Below are 26,246 nucleotides of genomic sequence, written 5' to 3' on the forward strand. Positions count from 1 at the left end.
TCTCTCTCTGTGTCTCAGGGCAGTGTGTAATCTCTCTGTGTGTCTCAGGGCAGTGTGTAATCTCTCTGTGTCTCAGGGCAGTGTGTAATCTCTCTCTCTGTGTCTCAGGGCAGTGTGTAATCTCTCTCTGCATCTCAGGGCAGTGTGCAACCTCTCTCGCTGTGTCTCAGGGCAGTGTGTAATCTCTCTCTCTCTCTCTCTGTGTCTCAGGGCAGTGTGTAATCTCTCACTGTGTGTCTCAGGGCAGTGTGTAATCTCTCTCTCTGTGTCTCAGGGCACTGTGTAATCTCTCTCTGTGTCTCAGGGCAGTGTGTAATCTCTCTCTGTCTCAGGGCAGTGTGTAATCTCTCTCTGTGTCTCAGGGCAGTGTGTAATCTCTCTCTCTGTATCTCAGGGCAGTGTGTAATCTCTTTCTGTGTCTCAGGGCCGTGTGTAATCTCTCTCTGTGTCTCAGGGCAGTGTGTAATCTCTCTCTGCATCTCAGGGCAGTGTGTCATCTCTCTCTGTCTCTCTCTCTGTGTCTCAGGGCAGTGTGTAATCTCTCTCTCTCTCTCTCTGTGTCTCAGGGCAGTGTGTAATCTCTCTCTCTCTCTCTCTGTGTCTCAGGGCAGTGTGTAATCTCTCTCTCTCTGTGTCTCAGGGCGGTGTGTAATCTCTCTCTCTCTCTGTCTCAGGGCAGTGTGTAATCTCTCTCTGTCTCAGGGCAGTGTGTAATCTCTCTCTCTCTCTCTGTCTCTCAGGGCAGTGTGTAATCTCTCTCTCTGTGTCTCAGGGCAGTGTGTAATCTCTCCCTCTGTCTCCGGACAGTGTGTAATCTCTCTCTGTGTTTCAGGGCAGTCTGTAATCTCACTGTGTCTCAGGGCAGTGTGTAAACTCTCTGTGTCTCAGGGCAGTGTGTAATCTCTCTCTGTGTCTCAGGGCAGTGTGTAATCGCTCTCTGTGCCTCTGGGCAGAGTGTAATCTCTCTCACTGTGTCTCAGGGCAGTGTGTAATCTCTCCCTGTGTCTCAGGGCAGTGTGTAATCTCTCTCTCTGTGTCTCAGGGCAGTGTGTAATCTCTCTGTGTGTCCCAGGGCAGTGTGTAATCTCTCTCTCTGTGTCTCAGGGCAGTGTGTAATCTCTCTCTCTGTGTCTCAGGGCAGTGTGTAATCTCTCTCTCTGTGTCTCAGGGCAGTGTGTAATCTCTCTCTCTGTGTCTCAGGGCGGTGTGTAATCTCTCTCTCTCTCTGTCTCTCAGGGCAGTGTGTAATCTCTCTGTGTGTCTCAGGGCAGTGTGTAATCTCTATGTGTGTCTCAGGGCAGTGTGTAATCTCTCTCTCTGTGTCTCAGGGCAGTGTGTAATCTCTCTGTGTCTCAGGGCAGTGTGTAATCTCTCTGTGTGTCTCAGGGCAGTGTGTAATCTCTCTCTGTGTCTCAGGGCAGTGTGTAATCTCTCTGTGTGTCTCAGGGCAGTGTGTAATCTCTCTGTGTGTCTCAGGGCAGTGTGTAATCTCTCTGTGTCTCAGGGCAGTGTGTAATCTCTCTGTGTGTCTCAGGGCAGTGTGTAATCTCTCTCTGTGTCTCAGGCCAGTGTGTAATCTCTCTGTGTGTCTCAGGGCAGTGTGTAATCTCTCTGTGTCTCAGGGCAGTGTGTAATCTCTCTCTCTCAGGTCAGTGTATAATCTCTCTCTGTGTCTCAGGGCAGTGTATATTCTCTCTCTGTGTCTCAGGGCAGTGTGTAATCTCTCTCTGTGTCTCAGGGCAGTGTGTAATCTCTCTCTCTCAGGTCAGTGTATAATCTCTCTCTGTGTCTCAGGGCAGTGTGTAATCTCTCTCTGTGTCTCAGGGCAGTGTGTAATCTCTCTGTGTCTCAGGGCGGTGTGTAATCTCTCTCTGTGTCTCAGGGCAGTGTGTAATCTCTCTGTGTCTCAGGGCAGTGTGTAATCTCTCTCTGTGTCTCAGGGCAGTGTGTAATCTCTCTCTGTGTCTCAGGGCAGTGTGTAAACTCTCTCTGTGTGTCTCAGGGCAGTGTGTAATCTCTCTGTGGCTCAGGGCAGTGTGTAATCTCTCTCTGTGTCTCAGGGCAGTGTGTAATCTCTCACTGTGTGTCTCAGGGCAGTGTGTAATCTCTCTGTGTCTCAGGGCAGTGTGTAATCTCTCTCTCTGTGTCTCAGGGCAGTGTGTAATCTCTCTGTGTCTCAGGGCAGTGTGTAATCTCTCTCTGTGTCTCAGGGCAGTGTGTAATCTCTCACTGTGTGTCTCAGGGCAGTGTGTAATCTCTCTGTGTCTCAGGGCAGTGTGTAATCTCTCTCTCTGTGTCTCAGGGCAGTGTGTAATCTCTCTCTGCATCTCAGGGCAGTGTGCAACCTCTCTCTCTGTGTCTCAGGGCAGTGTGTAATCTCTCTCTCTCTCTCTCTGTGTCTCAGGGCAGTGTGTAATCTCTCACTGTGTGTCTCAGGGCAGTGTGTAATCTCTCTCTCTGTGTCTCAGGGCAGTGTGTAATCTCTCTGTGTGTCTCAGGGCAGTGTGTAATCTCTCTCTCTGTATCTCAGGGCAGTGTGTAATCTCTTTCTGTGTCTCAGGGCAGTGTGTAATCTCTCTCTGTGTCTCAGTGCAGTGTGAAATCTCTCTCTGCATCTCAGGGCAGTGTGTCATCTCTCTCTGTCTCTCTCTCTGTGTCTCAGGGCAGTGTGTAATCTCTCTCTCTCTCTCTCTGTGTCTCAGGGCAGTGTGTAATCTCTCTCTCTCTCTCTCTGTGTCTCAGGGCAGTGTGTAATCTCTCTCTCTCTGTGTCTCAGGGCGGTGTGTAATCTCTCTCTCTCTCTGTCTCAGGGCAGTGTGTAATCTCTCTCTGTCTCAGGGCAGTGTGTAATCTCTCTCTCTCTCTCTGTCTCTCAGGGCAGTGTGTAATCTCTCTCTCTGTGTCTCAGGGCAGTGTGTAATCTCTCCCTCTGTCTCAGGACAGTGTGTAATCTCTCTCTGTGTTTCAGGGCAGTCTGTAATCTCACTCTGTGTCTCAGGGCAGTGTGTAAACTCTCTGTGTCTCAGGGCAGTGTGTAATCTCTCTCTGTGTCTCAGGGCAGTGTGTAATCTCTCTCTGTGTCTCAGGGCAGAGTGTAATCTCTCTCACTGTGTCTCAGGGCAGTGTGTAATCTCTCCCTGTGTCTCAGGGCAGTGTGTAATCTCTCTCTCTGTGTCTCAGGGCAGTGTGTAATCTCTCTCTCTGTGTCTCAGGGCAGTGTGTAATCTCTCTCTCTGTATCTCAGGGCAGTGTGTAATCTCTTTCTGTGTCTCAGGGCAGTGTGTAATCTCTCTGTGTCTCAGGGCAGTGTGTAATCTCTCTCTGTGTCTCAGGGCAGAGTGTAATCTCTCTCTGCATCTCAGGGCAGTGTGTCATCTCTCTCTGTCTCTCTCTCTGTGTCTCAGGGCAGTGTGTAATCTCTCTCTGTGTCTCAGGGCAGTGTGTAATCTCTCTCTCTCTCTCTCTCTGTGTCTCAGGGCAGTGTGTAATCTCTCTCTGTGTCTCAGGGCGGTGTGTAATCTCTCTCTCTCTCTGTCTCAGGGCAGTGTGTAATCTCTCTCTGTCTCAGGGCAGTGTGTAATCTCTCTCTGTGTCCCAGGGCGGTGTGTAATCTCTCTCTGTGTCTCAGGGCAGTGTGTAATCTCTCTCTGTCTCAGGGCAGTGTGTAATCTCTCTCTCTCTCTGTCTCAGGGCAGTGTGTAATCTCTCTCTGTCTCAGGGCAGTGTGTAATCTCTCTCTGTGTCTCAGGGCAGTGTGTAATCTCTGTGTGTCTCAGGGCAGTGTGTAATCTCTCTCTCCCTCGCTCTGTCTCAGGGCGGTGTGTAATCTCTCTCTCTCTCCGTGTCTCAGGGCAGTGTGTAATCTCTCTCTGTGTCTCAGGGCAGTGTGTAATCTCTCTGTGTGTCTCAGTGCAGTGTGTAATCTCTCTCCCTGTCTCAGGTCAGTGTGTAATCTCTCTGTGTGTCTCAGGGCAGTGTGTAATCTCTCTCTCTGTGTCTCAGGGCAGTGTGTAATCTCTCTCTGTGTCTCAGGGCAGTGTGTAATCTCTCTGTGTGTCTCAGGGCAGTGTGTAATCTCTCTGTGTCTCAGGGCGGTGTGTAATCTCTCTCTCTCAGGTTAGTGTATATTCTCTCTCTGTGTCTCAGGGCAGTGTGTAATCTCTCTCTGTGTCTCAGGGCAGTGTGTAATCTCTCTGTGTCTCAGGGCGGTGTGTAATCTCTCTGTGTCTCAGGGCAGTGTGTAATCTCTCTCTCTCAGGGCAGTGTGTAATCTCTCTCTGTGTCTCAGGGCAGTGTGTAATCTCTCTGTGTCTCAGGGCGGTGTGTAATCTCTCTCTGTGTCTCAGGGCAGTGTGTAATCTCTCTGTGTCTCAGGGCAGTGTGTAATCTCTCTCTGTGTCTCAGGGCAGTGTGTAATCTCTCTCTGTGTCTCAGGGCATTGTGTAAACTCTCTCTGTGTGTCTCAGGGCAGTGTGTAATCTCTCTGTGTCTCAGGGCAGTGTGTAATCTCTCTCTGTGTCTCAGGGCAGTGTGTAATCTCTCACTGTGTGTCTCAGGGCAGTGTGTAATCTCTCTGTGTCTCAGGGCAGTGTGTAATCTCTCTCTCTCTGTGTCTCAGGGCAGTGTGTAATCTCTCTGTGTCTCAGGGCAGTGTGTAATCTCTCTCTGTGTCTCAGGGCAGTGTGTAATCTCTCACTGTGTGTCTCAGGGCAGTGTGTAATCTCTCTGTGTCTCAGGGCAGTGTGTAATCTCTCTCTCTGTGTCTCAGGGCAGTGTGTAATCTCTCTCTGCATCTCAGGGCAGTGTGCAACCTCTCTCGCTGTGTCTCAGGGCAGTGTGTAATCTCTCTCTCTCTCTCTCTGTGTCTCAGGGCAGTGTGTAATCTCTCACTGTGTGTCTCAGGGCAGTGTGTAATCTCTCTCTCTGTGTCTCAGGGCAGTGTGTAATCTCTCTGTGTGTCTCAGGGCAGTGTGTAATCTCTCTCTCTGTATCTCAGGGCAGTGTGTAATCTCTTTCTGTGTCTCAGGGCAGTGTGTAATCTCTCTCTGCATCTCAGGGCAGTGTGTCATCTCTCTCTGTCTCTCTCTCTGTGTCTCAGGGCAGTGTGTAATCTCTCTCTCTCTCTGTCTCAGGGCAGTGTGTAATCTCTCTCTGTCTCAGGGCAGTGTGTAATCTCTCTCTCTCTCTCTGTCTCTCAGGGCAGTGTGTAATCTCTCTCTCTGTGTCTCAGGGCAGTGTGTAATCTCTCTCTGTGTCTCAGGGCAGTGTGTAATCTCTCTCTGTGTCTCAGGGCAGAGTGTAATCTCTCTCACTGTGTCTCAGGGCAGTGTGTAATCTCTCCCTGTGTCTCAGGGCAGTGTGTAATCTCTCTCTCTGTGTCTCAGGGCAGTGTGTAATCTCTCTCCCTGTGTCTCAGGGCAGTGTGTAATCTCTCTCTCTGTGTCTCAGGGCAGTGTGTAATCTCTCTCTCTGTATCTCAGGGCAGTGTGTAATCTCTTTCTGTGTCTCAGGGCAGTGTGTAATCTCTCTGTGTCTCAGGGCAGTGTGTAATCTCTCTCTGTGTCTCAGGGCAGTGTGTCATCTCTCTCTGTCTCTCTCTCTGTGTCTCAGGGCAGTGTGTAATCTCTCTCTGTGTCTCAGGGCAGTGTGTAATCTCTCTCTGTGTCTCAGGGCAGTGTGTAATCTCTCTCTCTCTCTCTCTCTGTGTCTCAGGGCAGTGTGTAATCTCTCTCTGTGTCTCAGGGCGGTGTGTAATCTCTCTCTCTCTCTGTCTCAGGGCAGTGTGTAATCTCTCTCTGTCTCAGGGCAGTGTGTAATCTCTCTCTGTGTCTCAGGGCAGTGTGTAATCTCTGTGTGTCTCAGGGCAGTGTGTAATCTCTCTCTCCCTCGCTCTGTCTCAGGGCGGTGTGTAATCTCTCTCTCTCTCCGTGTCTCAGGGCAGTGTGTAATCTCTCTCTGTGTCTCAGGGCAGTGTGTAATCTCTCTGTGTGTCTCAGGGCAGTGTGTAATCTCTCTCCCTGTCTCAGGTCAGTGTGTAATCTCTCTGTGTGTCTCAGGGCAGTGTGTAATCTCTCTCTCTGTGTCTCAGGGCAGTGTGTAATCTCTCTCTGTGTCTCAGGGCAGTGTGTAATCTCTCTGTGTGTCTCCGGGCAGTGTGTAATCTCTCTCTGTGTCTCAGGGCAGTGTGTAATCTCTCTCTGTGTCTCAGGGCAGTGTGTAATCTCTCTGTGTCTCAGGGCAGTGTGTAATCTCTCTCTGTGTCTCAGGGCAGTGTGTAATCTCTCTGTGTGTCTCCGGGCAGTGTGTAATCTCTCTCTGTGTCTCAGGGCAGTGTGTAATCTCTCTCTGTGTCTCAGGGCAGTGTGTAATCTCTCTGTGTCTCAGGGCAGTGTGTAATCTCTCTCTGTGTCTCAGGGCAGTGTGTAATCTCTCTGTGTCTCAGGGCAGTGTGTAATCTCTCTCTGTGTCTCAGGGCAGTGTGTAATCTCTCTGTGTCTCAGGGCAGTGTGTAATCTCTCTCTGTGTCTCAGGGCAGTGTGTAATCTCTCTCTGTGTCTCAGGGCAGTGTGTAATCTCTCTGTGTCTCAGGGCAGTGTGTAACTTCTCTCTGTGTCTCAGGGCAGTGTGTAATCTCTCTCTGTGTCTCAGGGCAGTGTGTAACCTCTCTCTGTGTCTCAGGGCAGTGTGTAATCTCTCTCTGCGTCCTAGGGCAGTGTGTAATCTCTCTCTGCGTCCTAGGGCAGTGTGTAATCTCTCACTCTCTCTCTCTGTCTCAGGGCAGTGTGTAATCTCTCTCTGCGTCCTAGGGCAGTGTGTAATCTCTCTCTGCGCCCTAGGGCAGTGTGTAATCTCTCTCTCTCTGTCTCAGGGCAGTGTGTAATCTCTCTCTCTGTCTCTGTCTCAGGGCAGTGTATAATCTCTCCCTCTGTCTCAGGACAGTGTGTAATCTCTCTCTGTGTTTCAGGGCAGTCTGTAATCTCACTCTGTGTCTCAGGGCAGTGTGTAATCTCTCTCTGTGTCTCAGGGCAGTGTGTAATATCACTCTGTGTCTCAGGGCAGTGTGTAATCTCTCACTGTGTCTCAGGGCAGTGTGTAATCTCTCTGTGTCTCAGGGCAGTCTGTAATCTCACTCTGTGTCTCAGGGCAGTGTGTAATCTCTCTCTGTGTCTCAGGGCAGAGTGTAATCTCTCTCACTGTGTCTCAGCGCAGTGTGTAATCTCTCTGTGTGTCTCAGGGCAGTGTGTAATCTCTCCCTGTGTCTCAGGGCAGTGTGTAATCTCTCTCTCTGTGTCTCAGGGCAGTGTGTAATCTCTCTCTGTGTCTCAGGGCAGTGTGTAATCTCTCACTGTGTCTCAGGGCAGTGTGTAATCTCTCCCTGTGTCTCAGGGCAGTGTGTAATCTCTCTCTCTGTGTCTCAGGGCAGTGTGTAACCTCTCTGTGTCTCAGGGCAGTGTGTAATCTCTCTCTGTGTCTCAGGGCAGTGTGTAACCTCTCTGTGTCTCAGGGCAGTGTGTAATCTCTCTCTGTGTGTCTCAGGGCAGTGTGTAATCTCTCTCTCTGTATCTCAGGGCAGTGTGTAATCTCTCTCTGTGTCTCAGGGCAGTGCGTAATCTCTCTCTTTGTCTCAGGGCAGTGTGTAATCTCTCTCTGTGTGTCTCAGGGCAGTGCGTAATCTCTCTCTCTGTATCTCAGGGCAGTGTGTAATCTCTCTCTTTGTCTCAGGGCAGTGTGTAATCTCTCTGTGTGTCTCAGGGCAGTGTGTAATCTCTCTCTGTATCTCAGGGCAGTGTGTAATCTCTCTCTCTGTATCTCAGGGCAGTGTGTAATCTCTCTCTGTGTCTCAGGGCAGTGTGTAATCTCTCTCTGTGTGTCTCAGGGCAGTGTGTAATCTCTCTCTTTGTCTCAGGGCAGTGTGTAATCTCTCTCTGTGTCTCAGGGCAGTGTGTAATCTCTCTCTGTGTGTCTCAGGGCAGTGTGTAATCTCTCTCTTTGTCTCAGGGCAGTGTGTAATCTCTCTCTCTCTCTGTATCTCAGGGCAGTGTGTAATCTCTCTCTTTGTCTCAGGGCAGTGTGTAATCTCTCTCTTTGTATCTCAGGGCAGTGTGTAATCTCTCTGTGTGTCTCAGGGCAGTGTGTAATCTCTCTCTCTGTGTCTCAGGGCAGTGTGTAATCTCTCTCTCTGTGTGTCACAGGGCAGTGTGTAATCTCTCTCTGTGTCTCAGGGCAGTGTGTAAACTCTCTGTGTGTCTCAGGGCAGTGTGTAATCTCTATCTCTGTGTCACAGGGCAGTGTGTAATCTCTCTCTGTGTCTCAGGGCAGAGTGTAATCTCTCTCACTGTGTCTCAGGGCAGTGTGTAATCTCTCTCTGTGTCTCAGGCCAGTGTGTAATCTCTCTGTGTGTCTCAGGGCAGTGTGTAATCTCTCTGTGTCTCAGGGCGGTGTGTAATCTCTCTCTCTCAGGTCAGTGTATAATCTCTCTCTGTGTCTCAGGGCAGTGTATATTCTCTCTCTGTGTCTCAGGGCAGTGTGTAATCTCTCTCTGTGTCTCAGGGCAGTGTGTAATCTCTCTCTCTCAGGTCAGTGTATAATCTCTCTCTGTGTCTCAGGGCAGTGTGTAATCTCTCTCTGTGTCTCAGGGCAGTGTGTAATCTCTCTGTGTCTCAGGGCAGTGTGTAATCTCTCTCTGTGTCTCAGGGCAGTGTGTAATCTCTCTCTGTGTCTCAGGGCAGTGTGTAAACTCTCTCTGTGTGTCTCAGGGCAGTGTGTAATCTCTCTGTGGCTCAGGGCAGTGTGTAATCTCTCTCTGTGTCTCAGGGCAGTGTGTAATCTCTCACTGTGTGTCTCAGGGCAGTGTGTAATCTCTCTGTGTCTCAGGGCAGTGTGTAATCTCTCTGTGTCTCAGGGCAGTGTGTAATCTCTCTCTGTGTCTCAGGGCAGTGTGTAATCTCTCACTGTGTGTCTCAGGGCAGTGTGTAATCTCTCTGTGTCTCAGGGCAGTGTGTAATCTCTCTCTCTGTGTCTCAGGGCAGTGTGTAATCTCTCTCTGCATCTCAGGGCAGTGTGCAACCTCTCTCTCTGTGTCTCAGGGCAGTGTGTAATCTCTCTCTCTCTCTCTCTGTGTCTCAGGGCAGTGTGTAATCTCTCACTGTGTGTCTCAGGGCAGTGTGTAATCTCTCTCTCTGTGTCTCAGGGCAGTGTGTAATCTCTCTGTGTGTCTCAGGGCAGTGTGTAATCTCTCTCTCTGTATCTCAGGGCAGTGTGTAATCTCTTTCTGTGTCTCAGGGCAGTGTGTAATCTCTCTCTGTGTCTCAGTGCAGTGTGAAATCTCTCTCTGCATCTCAGGGCAGTGTGTCATCTCTCTCTGTCTCTCTCTCTGTGTCTCAGGGCAGTGTGTAATCTCTCTCTCTCTCTCTCTGTGTCTCAGGGCAGTGTGTAATCTCTCTCTCTCTCTCTCTGTGTCTCAGGGCAGTGTGTAATCTCTCTCTCTCTGTCTCAGGGCAGTGTGTAATCTCTCTCTGTCTCAGGGCAGTGTGTAATCTCTCTCTCTCTCTCTGTCTCTCAGGGCAGTGTGTAATCTCTCTCTCTGTGTCTCAGGGCAGTGTGTAATCTCTCCCTCTGTCTCAGGACAGTGTGTAATCTCTCTCTGTGTTTCAGGGCAGTCTGTAATCTCACTCTGTGTCTCAGGGCAGTGTGTAAACTCTCTGTGTCTCAGGGCAGTGTGTAATCTCTCTCTGTGTCTCAGGGCAGTGTGTAATCTCTCTCTGTGTCTCAGGGCAGAGTGTAATCTCTCTCACTGTGTCTCAGGGCAGTGTGTAATCTCTCCCTGTGTCTCAGGGCAGTGTGTAATCTCTCTCTCTGTGTCTCAGGGCAGTGTGTAATCTCTCTCTCTGTGTCTCAGGGCAGTGTGTAATCTCTCTCTCTGTATCTCAGGGCAGTGTGTAATCTCTTTCTGTGTCTCAGGGCAGTGTGTAATCTCTCTGTGTCTCAGGGCAGTGTGTAATCTCTCTGTGTCTCAGGGCAGTGTGTAATCTCTCTCTCTGTGTCTCAGGGCAGTGTGTAATCTCTCCCTGTGTCTCAGGGCAGTGTGTAATCTCTCTCTCTGTGTCTCAGGGCAGTGTGTAATCTCTCTCTCTGTGTCTCAGGGCAGTGTGTAATCTCTCTCTCTGTATCTCAGGGCAGTGTGTAATCTCTTTCTGTGTCTCAGGGCAGTGTGTAATCTCTCTGTGTCTCAGGGCAGTGTGTAATCTCTTTCTGTGTCTCAGGGCAGTGTGTAATCTCTCTGTGTCTCAGGGCAGTGTGTAATCTCTCTCTGTGTCTCAGGGCAGAGTGTAATCTCTCTCTGCATCTCAGGGCAGTGTGTCATCTCTCTCTGTCTCTCTCTCTGTGTCTCAGGGCAGTGTGTAATCTCTCTCTGTGTCTCAGGGCAGTGTGTAATCTCTCTCTCTCTCTCTCTCTGTGTCTCAGGGCAGTGTGTAATCTCTCTCTGTGTCTCAGGGCGGTGTGTAATCTCTCTCTCTCTCTGTCTCAGGGCAGTGTGTAATCTCTCTCTGTCTCAGGGCAGTGTGTAATCTCTCTCTGTCTCAGGGCAGTGTGTAATCTCTCTGTGTGTCTCAGGGCAGTGTGTAATCTCTCTCTGTGTCTCAGGGCAGTGTGTAATCTCTCTGTGTGTCTCAGGGCAGTGTGTAATCTCTCTCTCCCTCGCTCTGTCTCAGGGCGGTGTGTAATCTCTCTCTCTCTCCGTGTCTCAGGGCAGTGTGTAATCTCTGTGTGTCTCAGGGCAGTGTGTAATCTCTGTGTGTCTCAGGGCAGTGTGTAATCTCTCTCTCCCTCGCTCTGTCTCAGGGCGGTGTGTAATCTCTCTCTCTCTCCGTGTCTCAGGGCAGTGTGTAATCTCTCTCTGTGTCTCAGGGCAGTGTGTAATCTCTCTCTGTGTCTCAGGGCAGTGTGTAATCTCTGTGTGTCTCAGGGCAGTGTGTAATCTCTCTCTCCCTCGCTCTGTCTCAGGGCGGTGTGTAATCTCTCTCTCTCTCCGTGTCTCAGGGCAGTGTGTAATCTCTCTCTGTGTCTCAGGGCAGTGTGTAATCTCTCTGTGTGTCTCAGTGCAGTGTGTAATCTCTCTCCCTGTCTCAGGTCAGTGTGTAATCTCTCTGTGTGTCTCAGGGCAGTGTGTAATCTCTCTCTCTGTGTCTCAGGGCAGTGTGTAATCTCTCTCTGTGTCTCAGGGCAGTGTGTAATCTCTCTGTGTGTCTCAGGGCAGTGTGTAATCTCTCTGTGTCTCAGGGCGGTGTGTAATCTCTCTCTCTCAGGTCAGTGTATATTCTCTCTCTGTGTCTCAGGGCAGTGTGTAATCTCTCTGTGTGTCTCAGGGCAGTGTGTAATCTCTCTCTGTGTCTCAGGGCAGTGTGTAATCTCTGTGTGTCTCAGGGCAGTGTGTAATCTCTCTCTCCCTCGCTCTGTCTCAGGGCGGTGTGTAATCTCTCTCTCTCTCCGTGTCTCAGGGCAGTGTGTAATCTCTCTCTGTGTCTCAGGGCAGTGTGTAATCTCTCTGTGTGTCTCAGTGCAGTGTGTAATCTCTCTCCCTGTCTCAGGTCAGTGTGTAATCTCTCTGTGTGTCTCAGGGCAGTGTGTAATCTCTCTCTCTGTGTCTCAGGGCAGTGTGTAATCTCTCTCTGTGTCTCAGGGCAGTGTGTAATCTCTCTGTGTGTCTCAGGGCAGTGTGTAATCTCTCTGTGTCTCAGGGCGGTGTGTAATCTCTCTCTCTCAGGTCAGTGTATATTCTCTCTCTGTGTCTCAGGGCAGTGTGTAATCTCTCTCTCTCAGGTCAGTGTATAATCTCTCTCTGTGTCTCAGGGCAGTGTGTAATCTCTCTCTGTGTCTCAGGGCAGTGTGTAATCTCTCTGTGTCTCAGGGCGGTGTGTAATCTCTCTCTGTGTCTCAGGGCAGTGTGTAATCTCTCTGTGTCTCAGGGCAGTGTGTAAACTCTCTCTGTGTGTCTCAGGGCAGTGTGTAATCTCTCTGTGTCTCAGGGCAGTGTGTAATCTCTCTCTGTGTCTCAGGGCAGTGTGTAATCTCTCACTGTGTGTCTCAGGGCAGTGTGTAATCTCTCTGTGTCTCAGGGCAGTGTGTAATCTCTCTCTCTCTGTGTCTCAGGGCAGTGTGTAATCTCTCTGTGTCTCAGGGCAGTGTGTAATCTCTCTCTGTGTCTCAGGGCAGTGTGTAATCTCTCACTGTGTGTCTCAGGGCAGTGTGTAATCTCTCTGTGTCTCAGGGCAGTGTGTAATCTCTCTCTCTGTGTCTCAGGGCAGTGTGTAATCTCTCTCTGCATCTCAGGGCAGTGTGCAACCTCTCTCGCTGTGTCTCAGGGCAGTGTGTAATCTCTCTCTCTCTCTCTCTGTGTCTCAGGGCAGTGTGTAATCTCTCACTGTGTGTCTCAGGGCAGTGTGTAATCTCTCTCTCTGTGTCTCAGGGCAGTGTGTAATCTCTCTGTGTGTCTCAGGGCAGTGTGTAATCTCTCTCTCTGTATCTCAGGGCAGTGTGTAATCTCTTTCTGTGTCTCAGGGCAGTGTGTAATCTCTCTCTGTGTCTCAGTGCAGTGTGAAATCTCTCTCTGCATCTCAGGGCAGTGTGTCATCTCTCTCTGTCTCTCTCTCTGTGTCTCAGGGCAGTGTGTAATCTCTCTCTCTCTCTGTCTCAGGGCAGTGTGTAATCTCTCTCTGTCTCAGGGCAGTGTGTAATCTCTCTCTCTCTCTCTGTCTCTCAGGGCAGTGTGTAATCTCTCTCTCTGTGTCTCAGGGCAGTGTGTAATCTCTCTCTGTGTCTCAGGTCAGTGTGTAATCTCTCTCTGTGTCTCAGGGCAGAGTGTAATCTCTCTCACTGTGTCTCAGGGCAGTGTGTAATCTCTCCCTGTGTCTCAGGGCAGTGTGTAATCTCTCTCTCTGTGTCTCAGGGCAGTGTGTAATCTCTCTCTCTGTGTCTCAGGGCAGTGTGTAATCTCTCTCTCTGTATCTCAGGGCAGTGTGTAATCTCTTTCTGTGTCTCAGGGCAGTGTGTAATCTCTCTGTGTCTCAGGGCAGTGTGTAATCTCTCTCTGTGTCTCAGGGCAGAGTGTAATCTCTCTCTGCATCTCAGCGCAGTGTGTCATCTCTCTCTGTCTCTCTCTCTGTGTCTCAGGGCAGTGTGTAATCTCTCTCTGTGTCTCAGGGCAGTGTGTAATCTCTCTCTGTGTCTCAGGGCAGTGTGTAATCTCTCTCTCTCTCTCTCTCTGTGTCTCAGGGCAGTGTGTAATCTCTCTCTGTGTCTCAGGGCGGTGTGTAATCTCTCTCTCTCTCTGTCTCAGTGCAGTGTGTAATCTCTCTCTGTCTCAGGGCAGTGTGTAATCTCTCTCTGTGTCTCAGGGCGGTGTGTAATCTCTCTCTCTGTCTCAGGGCAGTGTGTAATCTCTCTCTGTCTCAGGGCAGTGTGTAATCTCTCTCTGTGTCTCAGGGCAGTGTGTAATCTCTGTGTGTCTCAGGGCAGTGTGTAATCTCTCTCTGTGTCTCAGGGCAGTGTGTAATCTCTGTGTGTCTCAGGGCAGTGTGTAATCTCTCTCTCCCTCGCTCTGTCTCAGGGCGGTGTGTAATCTCTCTCTCTCTCCGTGTCTCAGGGCAGTGTGTAATCTCTCTCTGTGTCTCAGGGCAGTGTGTAATCTCTCTGTGTGTCTCAGGGCAGTGTGTAATCTCTCTCCCTGTCTCAGGTCAGTGTGTAATCTCTCTGTGTGTCTCAGGGCAGTGTGTAATCTCTCTCTCTGTGTCTCAGGGCAGTGTGTAATCTCTCTGTGTGTCTCAGGGCAGTGTGTAATCTCTCTGTGTGTCTCAGGGCAGTGTGTAATCTCTCTCTGTGTCTCAGGGCAGTGTGTAATCTCTCTGTGTGTCTCAGGGCAGTGTGTAATCTCTCTGTGTGTCTCAGGGCAGTGTGTAATCTCTCTGTGTGTCTCAGGGCAGTGTGTAATCTCTCTCTGTGTCTCAGGGCAGTGTGTAATCTCTCTGTGTGTCTCAGGGCAGTGTGTAATCTCTCTCTGTGTCTCAGGGCAGTGTGTAATCTCTCTCTGTGTCTCAGGGCAGTGTGTAATCTCTCTGTGTCTCAGGGCAGTGTGTAATCTCTCTCTGTGTCTCAGGGCAGTGTGTAATCTCTCTCTGTGTCTCAGGGCAGTGTGTAATCTCTCTGTGTCTCAGGGCAGTGTGTAACTTCTCTCTGTGTCTCAGGGCAGTGTGTAATCTCTCTCTGTGTCTCAGGGCAGTGTGTAACCTCTCTCTGTGTCTCAGGGCAGTGTGTAATCTCTCTCTGCGTCCTAGGGCAGTGTGTAATCTCTCTCTGCGTCCTAGGGCAGTGTGTAATCTCTCACTCTCTCTCTCTGTCTCAGGGCAGTGTGTAATCTCTCTCTGCGTCCTAGGGCAGTGTGTAATCTCTCTCTGCGCCCTAGGGCAGTGTGTAATCTCTCTCTCTCTGTCTCAGGGCAGTGTGTAATCTCTCTCTCTGTCTCTGTCTCAGGGCAGTGTATAATCTCTCCCTCTGTCTCAGGACAGTGTGTAATCTCTCTCTGTGTTTCAGGGCAGTCTGTAATCTCACTCTGTGTCTCAGGGCAGTGTGTAATCTCTCTCTGTGTCTCAGGGCAGTGTGTAATATCACTCTGTGTCTCAGGGCAGTGTGTAATCTCTCACTGTGTCTCAGGGCAGTGTGTAATCTCTCTGTGTCTCAGGGCAGTCTGTAATCTCACTCTGTGTCTCAGGGCAGTGTGTAATCTCTCTCTGTGTCTCAGGGCAGAGTGTAATCTCTCTCACTGTGTCTCAGCGCAGTGTGTAATCTCTCTGTGTGTCTCAGGGCAGTGTGTAATCTCTCCCTGTGTCTCAGGGCAGTGTGTAATCTCTCTCTCTGTGTCTCAGGGCAGTGTGTAATCTCTCTCTGTGTCTCAGGGCAGTGTGTAATCTCTCACTGTGTCTCAGGGCAGTGTGTAATCTCTCCCTGTGTCTCAGGGCAGTGTGTAATCTCTCTCTCTGTGTCTCAGGGCAGTGTGTAACCTCTCTGTGTCTCAGGGCAGTGTGTAATCTCTCTCTGTGTCTCAGGGCAGTGTGTAACCTCTCTGTGTCTCAGGGCAGTGTGTAATCTCTCTCTGTGTGTCTCAGGGCAGTGTGTAATCTCTCTCTCTGTATCTCAGGGCAGTGTGTAATCTCTCTCTGTGTCTCAGGGCAGTGCGTAATCTCTCTCTTTGTCTCAGGGCAGTGTGTAATCTCTCTCTGTGTGTCTCAGGGCAGTGCGTAATCTCTCTCTCTGTATCTCAGGGCAGTGTGTAATCTCTCTCTTTGTCTCAGGGCAGTGTGTAATCTCTCTGTGTGTCTCAGGGCAGTGTGTAATCTCTCTCTCTGTATCTCAGGGCAGTGTGTAATCTCTCTCTCTGTATCTCAGGGCAGTGTGTAATCTCTCTCTGTGTCTCAGGGCAGTGTGTAATCGCTCTCTGTGTGTCTCAGGGCAGTGTGTAATCTCTCTCTTTGTCTCAGGGCAGTGTGTAATCTCTCTCTGTGTCTCAGGGCAGTGTGTAATCTCTCTCTGTGTGTCTCAGGGCAGTGTGTAATCTCTCTCTTTGTCTCAGGGCAGTGTGTAATCTCTCTCTCTCTCTGTATCTCAGGGCAGTGTGTAATCTCTCTCTTTGTCTCAGGGCAGTGTGTAATCTCTCTCTTTGTATCTCAGGGCAGTGTGTAATCTCTCTGTGTGTCTCAGGGCAGTGTGTAATCTCTCTCTCTGTGTCTCAGGGCAGTGTGTAATCTCTCTCTCTGTGTGTCACAGGGCAGTGTGTAATCTCTCTCTGTGTCTCAGGGCAGTGTGTAAACTCTCTGTGTGTCTCAGGGCAGTGTGTAATCTCTATCTCTGTGTCACAGGGCAGTGTGTAATCTCTCTCTGTGTCTCAGGGCAGAGTGTAATCTCTCTCACTGTGTCTCAGGGCAGTGTGTAATCTCTCTCTGTGTCTCAGGGCAGTGTGTAATCTCTCCCTGTGTATCAGGGCAGTGTGTAATCTCTCTCTCTGTGTCTCAGGGCAGTGTGTAATCTCTCTCTCTGTGTCTCAGGGCAGTGTGTAATCTCTCTGTGTGTCTCAGGGCAGTGTGTAATCTCTCTCTGTGTCTCAGGGCAGTGTGTAATCTCTCCCTGTGTCTCAGGGCAGTGTGTAATCTCTCTCTCTGTGTCTCAGGGCAGTGTGTAATCTCTTTCTGTGTCTCAGGGCAGTGTGTAATCTCTCTTTGTGTCTCAGGGCAGTGTGTAATCTCTCTCTGTGTCTCAGGGCAGTGTGTAATCTCTCTCTGTGTCTCAGGGCAGTGTGTAATCTCTCTGTGTGTCTCAGGGCAGTGTGTAATCTCTCTCTGTGTCTCAGGGCAGTGTGTAATCTCTCTCTGTGTCTCAGGGCAGTGTGTAATCTCTCTGTGTATCTCAGGGCAGTGTGTAATCTCTCTGTGTGTCTCAGGGCAGTGCGTAATCTCTCTCTGTGTCTCAGGGCAGTGTGTAATCTCTCTCTGTGTCTCAGGGCAGTGTGTAATCTCTCTGTGTATCTCAGGGCAGTGTGTAATCTCTTTCTGTGTCTCAGGGCAGTGTGTAATCTCTCTCTGTGTCTCAGGGCAGTGTGTAATCTCTCTCTGTGTCTCAGGGCAGTGTGTAATCTCTCTCTGTGTCTCAGGGCAGTGTGTAATCTCTCTCTCTCTGTCTCAGGGCAGTGTGTAATCTCTCTGTGTCTCAGGGCAGTGTGTAATCTCTCACTGTGTCTCAGGGCAGTGTGTAATCTCTCTCTGTGTCTCAGGGCAGTGCGTAATCTCTCTCTGTGTCTCAGGGCAGTGTGTAATCTCTCTCTGTGTCTCAGGGCAGTGTGTAATCTCTCTGTGTATCTCAGGGCAGTGTGTAATCTCTCTCTGTGTCTCAGGGCGGTGTGTAATCTCTTTCTGTGTCTCAGGGCAGTGTGTAATCTCTCTGTGTATCTCAGGGCAGTGTGTAATCTCTCTGTGTATCTCAGGGCGGTGTGTAATCTCTTTCTGTGTCTCAGGGCAGTGTGTAATCTCTCTCTGTGTCTCAGGGCAGTGTGTAATCTCTCTCTGTGTCTCAGGGCAGTGTGTAATCTCTCTCTGTGTCTCAGGGCAGTGTGTAATCTCTCTGTGTCTCAGGGCAGTGTGTAATCTCTCACTGTGTCTCAGGGCAGTGTGTAATCTCTCTCTGTGTCTCAGGGCAGTGTGTAATCTCTTTCTGTGTCTCAGGGCAGTGTGTAATCTCTCTCTGTGTCTCAGGGCAGTGTGTAATCTCTCTCTGTGTCTCAGGGCAGTGTGTAATCTCTCTCTGTGTCTCAGGGCAGTGTGTAATCTCTCTGTGTGTCTCAGGGCAGTGTGTAATCTCTCTCTGTGTCTCAGGGCAGTGTGTAATCTCTCTCTGTGTCTCAGGGCAGTGTGTAATCTCTCTGTGTGTCTCAGGGCAGTGTGTAATCTCTCTGTGTGTCTCCGGACAGTGTGTAATCTCTCTCTGTGTCTCAGGGCAGTGTGTAATCTCTCTCTGTGTCTCAGGGCAGTGTGTAATCTCTCTCTCTCTGTGTCTCAGGGCAGTGTGTAATCTCTCTCTGTGTCACAGGGCAGTGTGTAATCTCTCTCTGTGTCTCAGGGCAGTGTGTAATCTCTCTCTCTGTGTCTCAGGGCAGTGTGTAATCTCTCTGTGTCTCAGGGCAGTGTGTAATCTCTCTCTGTGTCTCAGGGCAGTGTGTAATCTCTCTCTGTGTCTCAGGGCAGTGTGTAATCTCTCTCTGTGTCTCAGGGCAGTGTGTAATCTCTCTCTCTGTGTCTCAGGGCAGTGTGTAATCTCTCTGTGTCTCAGGGCAGTGTGTAATCTCTCTCTGTGTCTCAGGGCAGTGTGTAATCTCTCTCTGTGTCTCAGGGCAGTGTGTAATCTCTCTCTGTGTCTCAGGGCAGTGTGTAATCTCTCTCTCTATGTCTCAGGGCAGTTTGTAATCTCTCTGTGTCTCAGGGCAGTGTGTAATCTCTCTGTGTGTCTCAGGGCAGTGTGTAATCTCTCTGTGTCACAGGGCAGTGTGTAATCTCTCTCTGTGTCTCAGGGCAGTGTGTAATCTCTCTCTGTGTCTCAGGGCAGTGTGTAATCTCTCTCTGTGTCTCAGGGCAGTGTGTAATCTCTCTCTGTGTCTCAGGGCAGTGTGTAATCTCTCTGTGTATCTCAGGGCAGTGTGTAATCTCTCTGTGTGTCTCAGGGCAGTGCGTAATCTCTCTCTGTGTCTCAGGGCAGTGTGTAATCTCTCTCTGTGTCTCAGGGCAGTGTGTAATCTCTCTGTGTATCTCAGGGCAGTGTGTAATCTCTTTCTGTGTCTCAGGGCAGTGTGTAATCTCTCTCTGTGTCTCAGGGCAGTATGTAAACTCTCTCTGTGTCTCAGGGCAGTGTGTAATCTCTCTCTGTGTCTCAGGGCAGTGTGTAATCTCTCTCTCTCTGTCTCAGGGCAGTGTGTAATCTCTCTGTGTCTCAGGGCAGTGTGTAATCTCTCACTGTGTCTCAGGGCAGTGTGTAATCTCTCTGTGTGTCTCAGGGCAGTGTGTAATCTCTCTGTGTGTCTCAGGGCAGTGTGTAATCTCTTTCTGTGTCTCAGGGCAGTGTGTAATCTCTCTGTGTGTCTCAGGGCAGTGTGTAATCTCTTTCTGTGTCTCAGGGCAGTGTGTAATCTCTCTCTGTGTCTCAGGGCAGTGTGTAATCTCTCTCTGTGTCTCAGGGCAGTGTGTAATCTCTCTCTGTGTCTCAGGGCAGTGTGTAATCTCTCTGTGTCTCAGGGCAGTGTGTAATCGCTCACTGTGTCTCAGGGCAGTGTGTAATCTCTCTCTGTGTCTCAGGGCAGTGTGTAATCTCTTTCTGTGTCTCAGGGCAGTGTGTAATCTCTCTCTGTGTCTCAGGGCAGTGTGTAATCTCTCTCTGTGTCTCAGGGCAGTGTGTAATCTCTCTCTGTGTCTCAGGGCAGTGTGTAATCTCTCTGTGTGTCTCAGGGCAGTGTGTAATCTCTCTCTGTGTCTCAGGGCAGTGTGTAATCTCTCTCTGTGTCTCAGGGCAGTGTGTAATCTCTCTGTGTGTCTCAGGGCAGTGTGTAATCTCTCTGTGTGTCTCCGGGCAGTGTGTAATCTCTCTCTGTGTCTCAGGGCAGTGTGTAATCTCTCTCTCTGTGTCTCAGGGCAGTGTGTAATCTCTCTGTGTCTCAGGGCAGTGTGTAATCTCTCTCTGTGTCTCAGGGCAGTGTGTAATCTCTCTCTGTGTCTCAGGGCAGTGTGTAATCTCTCTCTGTGTCTCAGGGCAGTGTGTAATCTCTCTCTCTGTGTCTCAGGGCAGTGTGTAATCTCTCTGTGTCTCAGGGCAGTGTGTAATCTCTCTCTGTGTCTCAGGGCAGTGTGTAATCTCTCTCTCTCTGTCTCAGGGCAGTTTGTAATCTCTCTGTGTCTCAGGGCAGTGTGTAATCTCTCTGTGTCACAGGGCAGTGTGTAATCTCTCTCTGTGTCTCAGGGCAGTGTGTAATCTCTCTCTGTGTCTCAGGGCAGTGTGTAATCTCTCTGTGTCTCAGGGCAGTGTGTAATCTCTCTCTGTGTCTCAGGGCAGTGTGTAATCTCTCTCTCTGTGTCTCAGGTCAGTGTGTAATCTCTCTGTGTGTCTCAGGGCAGTGTGTAATCTCTCTGTGTGTCTCAGGGCAGTGTGTAATCTCTCTGTGTGTCTCAGGGCAGTGTGTAATCTCTCTCTGTGTCTCAGGGCAGAGTGTAATCTCTCTCACTGTGTCTCAGGGCAGTGTGTAATCTCTCCCTGTGTCTCAGGGCAGTGTGTAATCTCTCTCTCTGTGTCTCAGGGCAGTGTGTAATCTCTCTCTCTGTGTCTCAGGGCAGTGTGTAATCTCTCTGTGTATCTCAGGGCAGTGTGTAATCTCTCTCTCTGTGTCTCAGGGCAGTGTGTAATCTCTCTCTGTGTCTCAGGGCAGTGTGTAATCTCTTTCTGTGTCTCAGGGCAGTGTGTAATCTCTCTCTGTGTCTCAGGGCAGTGTGTAATCTCTTTCTGTGTCTCAGGGCAGTGTGTAATCTCTCTCTGTGTCTCAGGGCAGTGTGTAATCTCTTTCTGTGTCTCAGAGCAGTGTGTAATCTCTCTCTCTGTGTCTCAGGGCAGTGTGTAATCTCTCTCTGTGTCTCAGGGCGGTGTGTAATCTCTCTCTGTGTCTCAGGGCAGTGTGTAATCTCTCTCTGTGTCTCAGGGCAGTGTGTAATCTCTCTGTGTGTCTCCGGGCAGTGTGTAATCTCTCTCTGTGTCTCAGGGCAGTGTGTAATCTCTCTGTGTGTCTCAGGGCAGTGTGTAATCTCTCTCTGTGTCTCAGGGCAGTGTGTAATCTCTCTCTGTGTCTCAGGTCAGTGTGTAATCTCTCTGTGTGTCTCAGGGCAGTGTGTAATCTCTCTCTGTGTCTCAGGGCAGTGTGTAATCTCTCTGTGTGTCTCAGGGCAGTGTGTAATCTCTCTCTGTGTCTCAGGGCAGTGTGTAATCTCTCTCTGTGTCTCAGGGCAGTGTGTAATCTCTCTCTGTGTCTCAGGGCAGTGTGTAATCTCTCTGTGTGTCTCCGGGCAGTGTGTAATCTCTCTCTGTGTCTCAGGGCAGTGTGTAATCTCTCTCTGTGTCTCAGGGCAGTGTGTAATCTCTCTGTGTGTCTCCGGGCAGTGTGTAATCTCTCTCTGTGTCTCAGGGCAGTGTGTAATCTCTCTCTGTGTCTCAGGGCAGTGTGTAATCTCTCTGTGTCTCAGGGCAGTGTGTAATCTCCCTCTGTGTCTCAGGGCAGTGTGTAATCTCTCTCTGTGTCTCAGGGCAGTGTGTAATCTCTCTCTGTGTCTCAGGGCAGTGTGTAATCTCTCTCTGTGTCTCAGGGCAGTGTGTAATCTCTCTGTGTCTCAGGGCAGTGTGTAATCTCTCTCTGTGTCTCAGGGCAGTGTGTAATCTCTCTGTGTCTCAGGGCAGTGTGTAATCTCTCTCTGTGTCTCAGGGCAGTGTGTAATCTCTCTGTGTCTCAGGGCAGTGTGTAATCTCTCTGTGTCTCAGGGCAGTGTGTAATCTCTCTGTGTCTCAGGGCAGTGTGTAATCTCTCTGTGTCTCAGGGCAGTGTGTAATCTCTCTCTGTGTCTCAGGGCAGTGTGTAATCTCTCTGTGTCTCAGGGCAGTGTGTAATCTCTCTGTGTCTCAGGGCAGTGTGTAATCTCTCTCTGTGTCTCAGGGCAGTGTGTAATCTCTCTGTGTCTCAGGGCAGTGTGTAATCTCTCTCTGTGTCTCAGGGCAGTGTGTAATCTCTCTGTGTCTCAGGGCAGTGTGTAATCTCTCTGTGTCTCAGGGCAGTGTGTAATCTCTCTCTGTGTCTCAGGGCAGTGTGTAATCTCTCTCTGTGTCTCAGGGCAGTGTGTAACCTCGCTCGCAGTGTCTCAGGGCAGTGTGTAATCACTCTCTGTGTCTCAGGGCAGTGTGTAATCACTCTCTGTGTCTCAGGGCAGTGTGTAACCTCGCTCGCAGTGTCTCAGGGCAGTGTGTAATCTCTCTCTGCGTCCCAGGGCAGTGTGTAATCTCTCTCTGCGTCCTAGGGCAGTGTGTAATCTCTCTCTCTCTCTCTCTGTCTCAGGGCAGTGTGTAATCTCTCTCTGCGTCCTAGGGCAGTGTGTAATCTCTCTCTGCGCCCTAGGGCAGTGTGTAATCTCTCTCTCTCTGTCTCAGGGCAGTGTGTAATCTCTCTCTCTGTCTCTGTCTCAGGGCAGTGTGTAATCTCTCTCTGTGTCTCAGGGCAGTGTATAATCTCTCCCTCTGTCTCAGGACAGTGTGTAATCTCTCTCTGTGTCTCAGGGCAGTGTGTAATCTCACTCTGTGTCTCAGGGCAGTGTGTAATCTCTCTCTCTCTGTGTCTCAGGGCAGTGTGTAATCTCTCTCTCTCTGTGTCTCAGGGCAGTGTGTAATCTCTCTCTCTCTGTGTCTCAGGGCAGTGTGTAATCTCTCTCTGTGTCTCAGGGCAGTGTGTAATCTCTCTGTGTGTCTCAGGGCAGTGTGTAATCTCTCTCTCTCTGTGTCTCAGGGCAGTGTGTAATCTCTCTGTGTGTCTCAGGGCAGTGTGTAATCTCTCTCTGTGTCTCAGGGCAGTCTGTAATCTCTCTGTGTGTCTCAGGGCAGTGTGTAATCTCTCTCTGTGTCTCAGGGCAGTGTGTAATCTCTCTCTGTGTGTCTCAGGGCAGTGTGTAATCTCTCTCTGTGTCTCAGGGCAGTGTGTAATCTCTCTCTGTGTCTCAGGGCAGTGTGTAACCTCTCTCTGTGTCTCAGGGCAGTGTGTAATCTCTCTGTGTGTCTCAGGGCAGTGTGTAATCTCTCACTGTGTCTCAGGGCAGTGTGTAATCTCTCACTGTGTCTCAGGGCAGTGTGTAATCTCTCTCTGTGTCTCAGGGCAGTGTGTAATCTCTCTCTGTGTCTCAGGGCAGAGTGTAATCTCTCTCACTGTGTCTCAGGGCAGTGTGTAATCTCTCCCTGTGTCTCAGGGCAGTGTATAATCTCTCTGTGTGTCTCAGGGCAGTGTGTAATCTCTCTCGGTGTCTCAGGGCAGTGTGTAATCTCTCTCTGTGTCTCAGGGCAGTGTATAATCTCTCTGTGTGTCTCAGGGCAGTGTGTAATCTCTCTCTGTGTCTCAGGGCAGTGTGTAATCTCTCTCTGTGTCTCAGGGCAGTGTGTAATCTCTCCCTGTGTCTCAGGGCAGTGTGTAATCTCTCTCTCTGTGTCTCAGGGCAGTGTGTAATCTCTCTCTGTGTCTCAGGGCAGTGTGTAATCTCTCCCTGTGTCTCAGGGCAGTGTGTAATCTCTCTCTCTGTGTCTCAGGGCAGTGTGTAATCTCTCTCTGTGTCTCAGGGCAGTGTGTAATTTCTCTGTGTGTCTCAGGGCAGTGTGTAATCTCTCTCTGTGTCTCAGGGCAGTGTGTAATCTCTCTGTGTCTCAGGGCAGTGTATAATCTCTCTGTGTGTCTCAGGGCAGTGTGTAATCTCTCTCTGTGTCTCAGGGCAGTGTGTAATCTCTCTCTGTGTCTCAGGGCAGTGTATAATCTCTCTGTGTGTCTCAGGGCAGTGTGTAATCTCTCTCTGTGTCTCAGGGCAGTGTGTAATCTCTCTCTGTGTCTCAGGGCAGTGTGTAATCTCTCTCTGTGTCTCAGGGCAGTGTGTAATCTCTCTGTGTGTCTCAGGGCAGTGTGTAATCTCTCCCTGTGTCTCAGGGCAGTGTGTAATCTCTCTGTGTGTCTCAGGGCAGTGTGTAATCTCTCTCTGTGTCTCAGGGCAGTGTGTAATCTCTCTCTGTGTCTCAGGGCAGTGTGTAATCTCTCTCTGTGTCTCAGGGCAGTGTGTAATCTCTCTCTGTGTCTCAGGGCAGAGTGTAATCTCTCTCTGTGTCTCAGGGCAGTGTGTAATCTCTCTGTGTCTCAGGGCAGTGTATAATCTCTCTGTGTGTCTCAGGGCAGTGTGTAATCTCTCTCTGTGTCTCAGGGCAGTGTGTAATCTCTCTCTGTGTCTCAGGGCAGTGTGTAATCTCTCTCTGCGTCCCAGGGCAGTGTGTAATCTCTCTCTGCGTCCTAGGGCAGTGTGTAATCTCTCTCTCTCTCTCTCTGTCTCAGGGCAGTGTGTAATCTCTCTCTGCGTCCTAGGGCAGTGTGTAATCTCTCTCTGCGCCCTAGGGCAGTGTGTAATCTCTCTCTCTCTGTCTCAGGGCAGTGTGTAATCTCTCACTGTGTCTCAGGGCAGTGTATAATCTCTCCCTCTGTCTCAGGACAGTGTGTAATCTCTCTCTGTGTCTCAGGGCAGTGTGTAATCTCTCTCTGTGTCTCAGGGCAGTGTGTAATCTCTCTGTGTCTCAGGGCAGTGTGTAAACTCTCTGTGTGTCTCAGGGCAGTGTGTAATCTCTCTCTCTCTGTGTCTCAGGGCAGTGTGTAATCTCTCTCTGTGTCTCAGGGCAGTGTGTAATCTCTCTCTGTGTCTCAGGGCAGTGTGTAATCTCTCTCTGTGTCTCAGGGCAGTGTGTAATCTCTCTCTGTGTCTCAGGGCAGTGTGTAATCTCTCTCTGTGTCTCAGGGCAGAGTGTAATCTCTCTCACTGTGTCTCAGGGCAGTGTGTAATCTCTCCCTGTGTCTCAGGGCAGTGTGTAATCTCTCTCTCTGTGTCTCAGGGCAGTGTGTAATCTCTCTCTGTGTCTCAGGGCAGTGTATAATCTCTCTGTGTGTCTCAGGGCAGTGTGTAATCTCTCTCTGTGTCTCAGGGCAGTGTGTAATCTCTCTCTCTGTGTCTCAGGGCAGTGTGTAATCTCTCTGTGTGTCTCAGGGCAGTGTGTAATCTCTCTCTCTGTGTCTCAGGGCAGTGTGTAATCTCTCTCTGTATGTCTCAGGGCAGTGTGTAATCTCTCTCTGTGTCTCAGGTCAGTGTGTAATCTCTCTCCCTGTGTCTCAGGGCAGTGTGTAATCTCTCTCTGTCTCAGGGCAATGTGTAATCTCTCTCTCTGTGTCTCAGGGCACTCTGTAATCTCTCTCTGTGTCTCAGGACAGTGTGTAATCTCTCTCTGTGTCTCAGGGCAGTGTGCAATCTCTCTCTGTGTCTCAGGGCAGTGTGTAATCTCTCTCTGTGTCTCAGGGCAGTGTGTAATCTCTCTCTGTGTCTCAGGGCAGTGTGTAATCTCTCTCTGTGTCTCAGGGCAGTGTGTAATCTCTCTGTGTGTCTCAGGGCAGTGTGTAATCTCTCCCTGTGTCTCAGGGCAGTGTGTTATCTCTCTGTGTGTCTCAGGGCAGTGTGTAATCTCTCTCTGTGTCTCAGGGCAGTGTGTAATCTCTCTCTGTGTCTCAGGGCAGTGTGTAATCTCTCTCTGTGTCTCAGGGCAGTGTGTAATCTCTCTCTGTGTCTCAGGGCAGAGTGTAATCTCTCTCTGTGTCTCAGGGCAGTGTGTAATCTCTCTGTGTCTCAGGGCAGTGTATAATCTCTCTGTGTGTCTCAGGGCAGTGTGTAATCTCTCTCTGTGTCTCAGGGCAGTGTGTAATCTCTCTCTGTGTCTCAGGGCAGTGTGTAATCTCTCTCTGCGTCCCAGGGCAGTGTGTAATCTCTCTCTGCGTCCTAGGGCAGTGTGTAATCTCTCTCTCTCTCTCTCTGTCTCAGGGCAGTGTGTAATCTCTCTCTGCGTCCTAGGGCAGTGTGTAATCTCTCTCTGCGCCCTAGGGCAGTGTGTAATCTCTCTCTCTCTGTCTCAGGGCAGTGTGTAATCTCTCACTGTGTCTCAGGGCAGTGTATAATCTCTCCCTCTGTCTCAGGACAGTGTGTAATCTCTCTCTGTGTCTCAGGGCAGTGTGTAATCTCTCTCTGTGTCTCAGGGCAGTGTGTAATCTCTCTGTGTCTCAGGGCAGTGTGTAAACTCTCTGTGTGTCTCAGGGCAGTGTGTAATCTCTCTCTCTCTGTGTCTCAGGGCAGTGTGTAATCTCTCTCTGTGTCTCAGGGCAGTGTGTAATCTCTCTCTGTGTCTCAGGGCAGTGTGTAATCTCTCTCTGTGTCTCAGGGCAGTGTGTAATCTCTCTCTGTGTCTCAGGGCAGTGTGTAATCTCTCTCTGTGTCTCAGGGCAGAGTGTAATCTCTCTCACTGTGTCTCAGGGCAGTGTGTAATCTCTCCCTGTGTCTCAGGGCAGTGTGTAATCTCTCTCTCTGTGTCTCAGGGCAGTGTGTAATCTCTCTCTGTGTCTCAGGGCAGTGTATAATCTCTCTGTGTGTCTCAGGGCAGTGTGTAATCTCTCTCTGTGTCTCAGGGCAGTGTGTAATCTCTCTCTCTGTGTCTCAGGGCAGTGTGTAATCTCTCTGTGTGTCTCAGGGCAGTGTGTAATCTCTCTCTCTGTGTCTCAGGGCAGTGTGTAATCTCTCTCTGTATGTCTCAGGGCAGTGTGTAATCTCTCTCTGTGTCTCAGGTCAGTGTGTAATCTCTCTCCCTGTGTCTCAGGGCAGTGTGTAATCTCTCTCTGTCTCAGGGCAATGTGTAATCTCTCTCTCTGTGTCTCAGGGCACTCTGTAATCTCTCTCTGTGTCTCAGGACAGTGTGTAATCTCTCTCTGTGTCTCAGGGCAGTGTGCAATCTCTCTCTGTGTCTCAGGGCAGTGTGTAATCTCTCTGTGTGTCTCAGGGCAGTGTGTAATCTCTCTCTGTGTCTCAGGG

The 26,246-nt window shown here is 50.1% G+C and overlaps 1 protein-coding gene across 1 annotated transcript in view; it reads left to right on the top strand.

Moving 5' to 3' along the window:
• The window catches only part of LOC144487984 (rho guanine nucleotide exchange factor 2-like), a 104,071-nt gene that overhangs the window by 59,810 nt on the left and 18,015 nt on the right, over nt 1-26,246 (top strand). The gene's annotated exons all lie outside the window — the stretch shown is intronic.

The sequence above is a fragment of the Mustelus asterias genome, unplaced genomic scaffold (assembly GCF_964213995.1).
Source record: "Mustelus asterias unplaced genomic scaffold, sMusAst1.hap1.1 HAP1_SCAFFOLD_1180, whole genome shotgun sequence".
Classification (NCBI taxonomy): Eukaryota; Metazoa; Chordata; class Chondrichthyes; order Carcharhiniformes; family Triakidae; genus Mustelus; species Mustelus asterias.